Source organism: Nannospalax galili, unplaced genomic scaffold, assembly GCF_000622305.1.
Source record: "Nannospalax galili isolate Female #2095 unplaced genomic scaffold, S.galili_v1.0 scaffold437, whole genome shotgun sequence".
Classification (NCBI taxonomy): domain Eukaryota; kingdom Metazoa; phylum Chordata; class Mammalia; order Rodentia; family Spalacidae; genus Nannospalax; species Nannospalax galili.
Genome location: NW_008340646.1, coordinates 703489 through 716007, shown reverse-complemented (window position 1 = coordinate 716007; position 12519 = coordinate 703489). Strand labels below are relative to the sequence as shown.

The window sequence follows — 12519 nt, the reverse complement described above, 5'->3', positions numbered from 1 at the left end:
CAGATTAGATTACATATTATATTATATAAATATAGTATATTCATTCTACCGGTTCTGTGTCTTTAGAGAACCCTGACTAATATACCTCCCTTGTGAAGCCCTCCCTGACTTTGGGAGCTGGAGCAGTTCTGATATTCCTGCTCTTCTTAGCACCTGAGCTGGATGGTGTTAGTTTTCAGCTTGAAACACCTGGATAGAGGGACCCTCAATTGAGGAACTTCCTTCATTGGATTGGCCTGTAGTTATCTCTGTGAGGCATTTTCTTGATTGTTGAGTGATGTCTGAAGGCCTGACCCACTGTGGATAATTCCACCCCTGGGCAGGTGGTTCTGCCAGCAGGCTGAGCAGGGGCCAGGGGAGCAAGTCAGTAAGCGGCGTTCCTCCATGTCGTGTGCTCCAGCTCCTGCCTCCAGGTTCCTGCCCTGAGTTCCTAACTTGGGCTCCCTCAGTGATGAACTTTGACATGGGAGATATAAGAAAAATAAACCCTTTCCTCCCCAAGTTGGTAGTGGTCAGAGTGTTTTGTCACAGCAATCGAAGAAACAAACTGTAACACTATTGTATTTGACTCATATAAATTCAATTGATATAAATCAGAAGAGGAAGTAAATATTTGCATTCATATGGAAACTTCCACAGGGAACCTATGCAAGATCCACCTTACTTACTAATAGAGAGGATTTCAGTGTGGATGCATCTTTGTGTTTAAAATGCATTGAATCTAGTAGCACTATGACTCAGTACATAAAGACATTTGCCTCATAAGTCTTATGACATTAATTTCAACCTCAGGATCTCCTGCAAGTTTTCATCTGGTCCTTCACACACACACTGTGGCACACCCCATCTGCACTGCACTCACACATGTCACACAAACACACACAATAAAAGTAAGAATAATAAGGTAAAAGTTTTCTAAAATACATGAAGTCAGTGGATACATTTGAAAATACATTAAATTTTTGTAATCAGTCATATGTTTAAGATCATTTCAGACAAAGATAGTTAGAAATAGACTTTCAGAAAAATCTCTTTACTCTTTTCAATAAGTCATTTTAGATAAAAGCCTAGCCCTTATATGGGAGAGAACCTTTGACATGACTGTCTGAGAATAAATTCCCATACCCCTCAGACTTTCTTGGAAAAATGTACCCTTGCATACAAGGAAACTCTTGTGCTTTCACTGTTTTACTCATATTAATACAGAGCATGAATACTCAAAGTTACAGAGACACTGAAACTCATCTCTGGATGGCTATTTGGAAGATGCTGAGGCATTAATAGCGCAAAAATGTACCTCATATAAAACCTAAATGAGAAATAAATCATGGAACAAGGGATCAAGTACATGAGTCTGCAAATAAATCTTAATTACCTGCAACTTTAAATGTTCTGGAGATTTTCAACCAGAAGAATTAATAAGGGAATCTTGGTATGTCTTGGAGCAATTCATAAAATCCTAAAAGCACACAGTTGTTAAAATTGTGTTTACTATGTATTCCATTTTTAGATTATCACTACTTTTTATTTATTATTTTTATTTTTTACGTATAAGTGTATTGCCTGCGTGTATGCAAGTGCACCTGTGTCGTGTAATGCCCACAGAGGTCAGAAGACTGTGTTGGATCCCCTGTTACTGATGGTTGATTGTTAGCTGCCATATAGGCGCTAGGAATCGAACCTGGGTCATATCCTCTGGAAGAGTAGCTAGTGCTCTTCACAGCTGAGACATCTCCCCAGCCCTATCATCATTACTTTGTTGAATGTCTTAATTCTTAGGTCACATTTCTGAATTGTGTAAATATTTAAAAATATAAGTATATATTTATACATTTACATAATATGATAGTAACAATCTTCTAATCTATCAAGACTCAGAATTGATATTGCTAAATGTAAATGTAAAATTGATGGTTGTAGTAAAAGTATAATTTTTAGGAATATTAAGAATTTGTGAAACATGTTCCCATTTTAAAATGTCCTTGATATGAAATGCTGTGCAGACTAAAATGGAAATGTATGATGAATTTGGTTTCTAAATGGTTTAGAGTGGTAGAGTCCTTGACTTCCAGTATCACCTCTAGAGAGATCGGGTTGCCAGTTCTGATTAGAAGAATGTGCCAGTTAGTATTTCCTCATTCACAAAGTACTGGGGCATCTACTCGCCTAAGATGGCCTGAGACTCTATCATGTACACCTATGACATTAACTATGTGGTTAGGTATAGATGGTCACACATATGCAAACCTGAGTATGCATATAACATGGTGAGGCAGCAGCTGGTGCTGAATCAGAAGGTGACTGGGTTCAGGGTGAACATCTCTATGCCTTCATGCAGCCTCAGGACCACTCAGTGTTATCTTTGCACATGAGCTAGCTGGACTTCCTCACAGCAGGGCAGCAGTACAGTCAGACATCACACACTGAGGGTCAGTGAGGATGCCGAAAGCCAGGCCGAAGCTCAGATACTACTGAGCCACTTCGTGACTAAGGATTTTCCTGATTTCAAAGGCCAACAAGTGACTCATTTCTCAGTGGGAGGAGTGTTGATGTCACATACAATAAGGACAGATGACATGGTAGGTATGGTTGCCCCTATGTGGAAAATGAGGAATGTATCAGCATGAATCCTCTATGTAAAATAATGAGGCTGAGAAGAAATTGATTTACCCGATTTACCCAAATTACTTCACTTCAGTAAAATACAGTACGTATAGTGTGTAAGAATCAATTAACATGCAGCATAAGTGAACCGAGAGAGTAACACATTGAAGAAATAGAAAATTTCAAATTAAAGACTCTTTGGAATTGGTGTATAATCAAATAGTCACCTAACCTCACTGGCTCTGGATGTGAAAGCTCAGTGCATACTGGGAAACATGTTTCTCACTTAGCTTCCTTTGATCATTTTATTTCCATGAACAGAGCAAAGACTGTTATTTCTTTTAAGCATTAATGGGACTGAGCTCAGTCGTGAGAATCATCTCTCTAGCACAGGCAGCCAACTCTTCATAGCTCTGGTGGCAAACAGCCACCCAGAAGAAAGACCATAGGTTCTGGCGTCTGATAAGAGAAAGAATTCTAAAATGCACTCCAATCCCCCTCCCTGAAATGGAAACCCTGAGCTATCCCCAGGGTGTGAGTGATTCAGGGCATAGCTTCTTTGATTATGCGCCATATTTACTTGTTCAGATGCAGTAAAAAAGAAACAGATGGCAACATCCTGAGCTGCTTAGTCAACTTGGACCACTGTAAACTAAGCCTTGAAAAAAGTTGGTCAATAAATAACAATGTTTATCTCAAATGATCAAACTCTAAAGATTGCTAAACTCAGATGATCAGTTAATATTTACTTCCTCTTTCAAATTTTTAATCTTCAGTAAATTAAATACTTAATCAGCCTCACTAATTTTTCATGTTCTGAGTCAAGTTCTATCCATCTTGCTCAGAGAAGAAGTTTTCTGAAGTCTCTAAGCTAGTATTTCAGAAACTGGTGCTACAGGAAGGCCCTCCCATAACCTGTTAGCGGATCCATCATGGTAGTTATCTCATTAATGAAAACTTCATTTGGTTAGAGAAATATCCACATCTTTGAAGAATTCATAAAGCCTATCAGCATACTGAAGACAGTGGACAGCGCTGACAGAAAGAAAACTGTTTATTAACTTTAGAAAAAATCTTATTGTTCCATGTGCCTCTTTATTTTTGTGCTTCATGGTGTTGCTGGAAAGCAGAGTACCTTTTGATTCTGGTACCTCTCCTCTATCCTACTCCCAGCCTCCTTTCTCTAAGCTTCACCCATCGATACTTGACTAATTTGCTATAACTGTTTGCTGAATCCAAGGGGCTGGGGAGATAGCTCAGTGGCAACGTGCTTGCCATGTATATATGAGCACCTGGATTTGATCCCAGAACTCAGGTTAAAAAAATATTAGATGTAGTGGCTGTTCACTTATAATCTCAGGAAAGGGAGGTAGACAGGAAGATCCCTGGGGCTCACTGGCCAGCCTGCCTAGCGTGCTTGCTGAGTTCCCTCCATGCTAGTGACAGATCCTGTCTCAAAAAGAAAAGCAACAATGTGGGTGGACAGCCTCTGAGAAATGATGATGCCCTAGGTAGTCCTCTGGCCTACATATACACCCACACATATCTGCATACACACACACATACACACACACACACACACACAAGGTGAAACCAGTATTACATGAACCCAAAGCAATAGTTTGGAAATGTAAATTTGTTTGTAGCAACTGAGAATCCCATGAGGGCATCCCCCCTTTAGAAATAGTCTCCCTATGTGCAACAATGGAGAAAAGCCATCAGTGAACTATGCTAGCACCATCTTGCTATTTATGCTTATAGGAGAAATCTCTTCACAAATAAAACATATTTAAGAGGGAATCCTGTAGTCTAGTGACTTGACCTGGGTTCATTACAGTGAGATAACGTTATTGATAAAGAACAAATTGGATTATGAGTAAGTCGATCTCTGTTGTGGAAACTAAATGTAACACCACATATATTTTAGCTCTTTTCTCCAATGGCACAATCTTACTTCAGACCTGAGGAATGGGGTTACCTTGCATTTAATAATTGTCTAGATATTCACACTGCCCTTAGGTTTGGTAGAACCTATGACAGGTAAGTAATACAGAAGCACGAAGGGGATGGAGTTTCAGCATCTCAATCAGGCATGTTACATGTCACGGAATGCTGTTCCCTTCAATTTTATTTTTGTAATATTATTTTAATAATACCTCCTATACCATATTACAAATACTACATTTTCATGAGCTCTATGAAGCTATTTCATTAACAAAGAGAAAATAATTGCCTGTGGTGTCAGATGATCTGTGATTCAATCTGTATTCCTTAAAGAACTTACCTGAGTGCATTAGGAAAGGCCCCAAGAGTCAGTACTGATGAACTAGGTTTCCTCAGCTGTGAAAAGAGGAACTCTCTCCAACTCCTGGCAGCCTCACAAGTCTGCAATTTTTTTCTAAGTGTTCTGAGAGCTCAGTCATTACTTACAGATCTTTAAAAAGGAAAAGTAAACGTTCTTTTAAATAAACTGAGCAGGATTTCTGGAAAGCATAAATTACTCACATGATGGCAATCTTCCAAGTAATCTTCTGCTTCTTAAACTCCTTTTTTTATCTTTCAGGTAGAAATTTCAGATGATTACATTATATAAAGCAACTAGCATCATAAATATCTCAAAAAACCAAAGAATCCACTTACAGTTCTGTTCCATGCAGTTCCTGCTGGGTTTTGCAAAAACTGACACTGCATCTTCGTAGAGCGACAAGATTGCTGAACAGAAAAATGGTATCATTTCCCGTTCTACTGTAAATATCAGAATAAATGTCCATTAGCTAATAGATATTTAATGCAAAGCAATATAATGTTAAATGGCTGCTTTATAGTCACATACATGGAATCCTTTCATTATTTTTCTTTCCTCCATTTCCAGTAAGAGTACTAAACTATATTTTTCTTGTATTTACATATGTAGTACTAATATACTTTATGGTTATCCCAACAAATAACAACAGAAAGTAGACATGACTGCATTAATTTCACCTCTGACAATGACTCTGTAACTTTTGTTTGTGAATATAAATATCATTTTTTATAAATGACAAATAATACCTTTATTCAAATATTCTCCCAAGTTTATTAGTGTTTTGTCTCCAGATGGAAGTGTAGCCAAGGACCCTTTGATCTTACCTGGAGACTGTGCAACATGTCCCATGTCAGTGTGCTCTGAAGTCAGCTCAGATTCTACAGGACAATTTTATGTGGTAAATGTGCCATAACATGTACCTAATGAAAGATGTGATAATTGATTGACAGACAAGAAAAGGAAGCAGGAAAATTGCAGTTTAGTAAAATAAAGTTTCACAGTCCTATAGCAACGTTAGTTTTCACATTGAAGAAAAGCTAAATGTGGGGCTCAATTACATACTAGTGCTGATATTAGTCATTTCCTCTCCATTAAAGTAACCCAAACCTTAACTTCCTATTTCAGTGTATAATCTGCTCCCACTAGCAAATTTCACATCTCAATTCTGTGTGTATGGGTTCCTCAAAATAAGAAAAGAAAAGAAAAAGAAAAAAGAAAATGTCAGGGTAAACCTGTACTTTCAGGGGAATCCTAACAAGTTCTAAGATGGAAAATGAACAGCTAACACCAGTGAACACTATCAATCAGAAGTTTCACTTTCAGCATGAAATTAAATCTCAATTAAATCTGCAGAGGCTGTGAAAGGAAAAGTGAAGTAAAAGTACATGTGTCTTCACAAAGAGAAACGACGTGAATTGAACTGCGTATGCACACACACACACACACACACACACACACACACACACACAGAGAGAGAGAGAGAGAGAGAGAGAGAGAGAGAGAGAGAGAGACCAACACACAAGCACACCAGACACAGAGATCCATGTGGAGACACAGAGGCACACCCACTCACCCACACACACTCACACACAAATGATGAATGATTCAAATTCATGGGAATACAAAATAATCTAGTACTATGTTTATTAATGAAGCTCACTTGTTTGAGAGCAAATGGAATAGAGTCTCATTATTTTGACCTTCTAGACTCTTTATTTCAGTTTTATTGAAGTTATTTCTCCTGGTATTCTAATTTCTTCCAATTATTCAAGATTTCTAGTTCATTCTAACTTCTTCCATTCTTCAAATAAAGGATTCTGTTAAGTATGGACACCCCCATTTCTCTAGCCTTGCTTCTTTGCACACTCTTTCTTTACATTATCTTTGGCATGTGAAAACAGTGGATTGATTGCCAAGAAAATGAATCTCACACTGGCACCAGCTCTCTTCTTGCAGAACCACTCACTTCCAGAGAGTCTGTCCTCAATGTGACCTTGTAAATTAACTATATGGGATCACAGCTTTGTCTGTGGACCAGTTTTAATTAAATATCAGCTAGAGTAATCCACTAAATCACAAGTCCATGTGAACCAAAGTGAATTTAATGTGTTCAGTAGTGAGATAAATAATTATTGGGCACCTTTCAGAAGCTCCAGGAATGAAATAACCCAATGAGGAACAGCTTGCATTGCTCATTCAAGGCCTTAATGAATTCATTTTAGAGATAAAAAAATATTTTTTAAACAAATTCCAACAAAATGAAAACTTTGAGATAAATACACAGTAATAGGGACTTGAAAACCAGAAAGTTAGGGAGAAAAAAAAAAAACACCCTCATTAGTGACAGAGTTAGAAGCTACATGAATGACTAAAAATATTTTAACAAAGTTATTCAGTAGACTAAATGTTTTAAATTGAACTGTGGGCACCAATTACAGCATTTACATATTAGCTCATGTTAATGAATGGATTAGTTTGCATGGATTTGACTAACATTTAGACAGAAATGAGGACGCTTCCCTTTTCAAGTGGAATGTATATCTCTTGCAAGCAAAGCATACAGTAATTAAAATAGAATACCTTTGAAGTGTAATCTAGTAACGAAAACTTTCATTTTATTCCATAGACAGAATCAATTTGAGTTCATTTATCTATGTCCAGCCCTCACAGATTTCTGTTTTCATTTATATGTTTGTGGTTTGGGGATCAAACCCAGACTCTTGTACATGCTGGATAGACACTAAACCAACAGAGCTAAACCTTCAATCTTAGACATTCTTTTGAACTTGTGGAATTTTAAGTTAGAATAAACACTATCCATGCTTGTATATAACGATGCATGTAGGCCTGCACAAATGATTGTAGTAAAGTGTAGAGATCAGTTTAGCATTTTGTTTTTGAGAAAAACAATGAATACTTCCTTTTAAAAGCTTTTAATTGAGGTTTGGTACATTTCATGCAACAGTTCCCCATCCACTCCAGACCCTCCCACTCCCGCATCAATGTCATGTGTTCCATTATACATGTTAAGTCCTATCCAGTTAAGCATTTGTACCCAGATGTCTATTGGTCTATTGGTACAAATTCATCCACTAGAGCCTAGTCAGCCTATCTAGAGATCTAGAGATTACTCTCCCTTACCCAGTAGTCAGCTATCAGTCTCCAATAGTTCCCAGACTAGTGTTGACCAGCCACACATTTTCCTCACTCCACTCTGGGCCCTTGCTTGATTGAGTTGGCATGGGTTTGCTGAAGGTCACCATTGCCATAAGTTCATATGTGTAAGGTTCCAGGGGTCTGAAAGCCTCTGTTTCTCTATGTTCATGAACAGCCCTGGCTCTAACAATCTTTCTGTTCCGTCTTCTGCAATGGTCCCCGAGCCATGGGTGGGAGAGATTTGACATATCAGTCCTATTCAGAGACACATAATCTGTGGTCTCTTATTCTTTAAAAGTTGACAATTTGTGGCCTTTTGTGTGCATCACGTTCTATTGTAGAAGATATAGGCATAGGAAAGTACTTTCTAAATTGGACATCAGTTGTTCAGGCATTAAGGTCAATAATCCATAAGTGGGACCTCATTAAGCTACAAAGCTTCTGTACAGCAAAAGAAACAACCAAGGAACTGAAGAGGAAACCCACTGAGTGGGAAAAAATCTTCACCAGCTACACATCCTACAGAGGCTTAATATCCAGAATATACAAAGAACAAGAAAATAAGTGACCCAATAAGAAAACAGGCTATCTAGAGTTCTTTCTTTTAGGAAGACCAGATCTTCCTCATTTAGCAGCAATCAGTTGCCAATATTCCTTTAGATAAAATTTGGGTCTGCTGTTCATTTTCCCATGCATATGGACAAACAGTGAAGAATGACTGGGGGCACCGACAACACAGTGAACAGTAACAGGGGTGACAGAGTATATGGGCTCCAGTGGGCGGGGAGGCTATGGGAGGGTGCCATTTGGGATGTGGGTACATAGATGAATAAGATTGTTTGGGATGTCCTGTATGAAATACACACAAGAAAATCAGCAAATAAAAAGGTGAGATATTTGAGGAAAGAGCATAAAATTTGCTTCATTTTAATTAGTAGAGGTAAAACACATTACCACTGGAATCTACCTGGTGACTTTATATCCATGCTCAGGTGCCAAGGATCTCAGAAAGTAAGCAACTGTGAATAGTAATAATCATATACCTAGAGATTCGGGATGTATGTGTAAACATCTAAGTGTTCGTAGCACTAAAATGAGTTGTTCCATATGAGACAGTATATTTTAAAAGGAAATGGAGAAATGAACAGAGCTGAAGAGAGACTTCTCAAAGAAAGAAATAAAAATGGCTCAGAAGCCCCTTAAAAAGTGCTCAACATCCTTAGTAATTGGAGATATGCAGATAAAAACCACCTTGAGGGTCTATCTAACTCCAGCTAGACTGGCTAAGATCAAGAGAACAAAAGATTCCAAATGCTGGAGATGATGTGGGGAAAGAGGAACGCTCATTCACTGCTGGTGGTTATGCAAACTCGTGCAACCACAATGGAAAGCAGTGTGGAGAACCCTCCAAAAAACTGAAAATGAACGTACCATATAATGTAGTGATACCACTCCTTGGCATACACCCAAACGACTCATCTTACTGCAGAGATACCTGTTCATCCATGTTTGTTGCTGCTTTCTTCACAATAAAAATCATGAATATGTCTTAAGTCACATAGGCCACAGAATAAGTTGTGGCGAGATGAAGCAATTGACTTTTCTTCTGAGTGCTCTTGTCTGTGTTGTAACATTGCAATCATTCAACAAATATTAGTGTGCAAATACTAGGGTAATTTTTTTTTTTTTACCAGAAATCCATGTTTTATCAGGGGGAAAACACAAAATTCTTGCCTTTATTGAACTTAACTACTGAACCACTAATTATATATGTATATGTAGTGAATAATAAAACTTTGTGCTCTACTATGAGCCTGTATAAACTAAGAAAATTAACTGAGTAAAGGATATCTGAAACTGTGGGTGCTGTGAAGTTGTTTCTATTTGGAATAAGCTGATCAGAACTGCCTCAGAACTAAGAAGTATTGATAAACTCTTAGAAGAGATGAAACAGTGACATTTGCATCGGAAGGACAATTTTTGACAGGTAAACAGACGTTGACCCTAACACTGGAGTGTGCTTGAAATTGCTATGAGGAAGGACACATGATGGTGTGCACAAGAAAACAGTGAAGGGAAGAGAGGGCATTGTGAGTTGACGTTAGGGCAGTGGGAGACGTTCATGATCAGAGACTGGGTTTTCACTCAGCAAGAGCCAGTGAGCCACTAGAAGTCTGGAAGGTAGAAATCAAATGGTCTGACTACAGCTTCCGAAGGTAGTTGTATTGTGACTGGGGTTGAGCTAGCAAGGAGAGGGAGTCATGTGTTCTAGGGGGAAGTGATGATGTCCTGGATAACAATAAAGAAGTTGTAGTCTTGAAACGTGGTTTGATTCCTGTAATTGGAGTGCAAGAGGGTGGAAAACAAGAGATAAAGAAGGTTCCAGTTTTCAACATTTTAAGGAAAAAATAGAATCAGTTTTGATACATTAAAAGCCCATATGAAGGTGGAAATGATGGTACACACCTTTAATCACAGCACTCAGGAGGGAGAGGAAGGAAGATCACTGTGATTTCAAGACCAGTCTGCGCTACATAGCCAATTCCAGGCCATCTGTGGCTACTGGGATACTCTGTCACAAAATAATATGTCCATGTGAGTCCACCAGAAGCCTCAAGTAGAAGAAATATAGCAATATCTCATTTTAAATTATATCAAGTTGGAAATCTCTTAGAAATTCCTTTGGAAAAACCGTGAAGTTGGATGTACAAGTGAGCTTCCAGACAGAGATGAAAATAAAATTAGCCATTGTACACTGATGTGTTTTAAAGTACCAGGATATGTGAGATCTTGAGGGTACACAGGCTAGATGGGAAAGAGTAGAGGCAGAATGCCACTGGTTTGAGGTACCATCATGCAAGGAAACCAGAACAGAAGCAAGAACAAACAAAGCCCAAGGAGGAAGGACTATGAGCTCAGGAGGAAAAGTATGATGTGGGTGGCTTTTAACAAGAGAGGTACTTCAGGGATGGGGCAATAAAGTCTTAATTGAAGAATGAGAATGGTCTATTAAAATCTGTGTAAGAAAATCCTTGGTTCACTGGAAAAGAGTGGTTTTGTGGATTATTGGGGTGAGTTGAGGGGAAATTGTGGTAAGAATAGGCTCAACAGAAAATAGAGAATGGACACTAGAAAAGGTGGAGACAGTGCTTCAAGGAAACACCACCTCAAAAAGGGAGCCTAGTTGTAGGATGGTAGCTGGTATGGAAAGCAGTTCCACAGACTTGTTGATCAAGGAGGTATAAAGAACATTCTTATTTGATTAGTGGTGGTCAGATAGATAGAAAAAATATAGTGACATGAGAGAAAAAATGGAAATTCCAGTAACTGTTGTTGACCATGTGAGATGAGGTTTACAAATAAGCAAACTGACTGAGCTAACCAAGAATAAGAATTAATTCGTAAAGTAGGATGAGCTGATAATGTGTGCCTGGAGACAGTGCTGGGGAGGCACTTGTGAGGTGTGAAAGGTCTCTTCTGATTCCTTCACTTCAGTCGGTGAAGAAGGCACAGGGTTATCTTAGAATGAGGAAGGGGCAGAAGAGGCAGTAGACATTTGTGCAGGGAAGAGAAGTCATGTAGTGGAAGTTCATAACACAGCTTCTTTTCTTTAAAAAAATATTATTTTAATTTTATGCATATGAGTATTTTGCCTGCATTTATATCCAGCATATATATGTACATATGTGTATCTTTATATATCTATCTATCTATCTATCTATCTATCTATCTACCTATCTATCATCTATCTATCTTCTATCTATCTATCTATCAATCATCTATCTATCTATCTATCATCTATCTACCTATCTATCATCTATCTATCAACTATTTATATATCATCTATCTATCACCTATCTATATCTATCTTTCTATCTATCATCTTTATATCTATGTCTGCATTAGGTCCAACAACTGACAAATGAGGCCACATGAAACTAAAAAGCTTCTTTACATCAAAGGAAACCATCATTCAAGTGAAAGGGCAACTTATAAAACGGGAAACAAAATCTTTACCAGCTATACCTCTGTCAGAGGGTTAGTGTCTAGAATATTCAAAGAACTCAAAAATACTAAACACCAAAAACAAACAATTAGATTAAAAAGTGGGGAAAAGAGCTGAACAGGGATTTCTCTAAAGGTGAAACACAAATGTCTAAGAAATACTTAAAAATAGTCATGTGAATTATACAAAAGCTATTAAAACAATTATGAGAATAAATTCTATTGTCACTTAAGTATCTAAAGCTATTTTCCTTTGCGTTCTTCCAGAATGATTTGTTTTTATTCTTTACCTTAATTTGAGGGACTTCAACAAGATACTTGTTTTTTTTTTTTTTTTCATACAGAACAATTCATTCCAAGGCAATTGACGTTGAGAAGTTTTCACATGCATGTCTAATCTCTATATACATGACTATCACTGGTCACAGTCGCCCACCTTCTGAGCTCCT

The 12519-nt window shown here is 37.9% G+C and overlaps 1 long non-coding RNA gene across 2 annotated transcripts in view; it reads right to left on the bottom strand.

Annotated features, from left to right (window-relative positions):
• LOC108490988 overlaps nucleotides 1-5313 on the bottom strand; it is a 7290-nt gene extending 1977 nt beyond the window's left edge. The window contains exon 1 of one of the 2 annotated variants that reach the window (XR_003849918.1): nucleotides 5245-5313. This is a non-coding gene — a long non-coding RNA (uncharacterized LOC108490988). Of the gene's footprint in view, nucleotides 1-1375; nucleotides 1462-5244 lie in introns of those variants that run through there. The other variant, XR_001872494.2, reaches the window with a different exon arrangement.
• Nucleotides 5314-12519: the final 7206 nt, after the last annotated feature.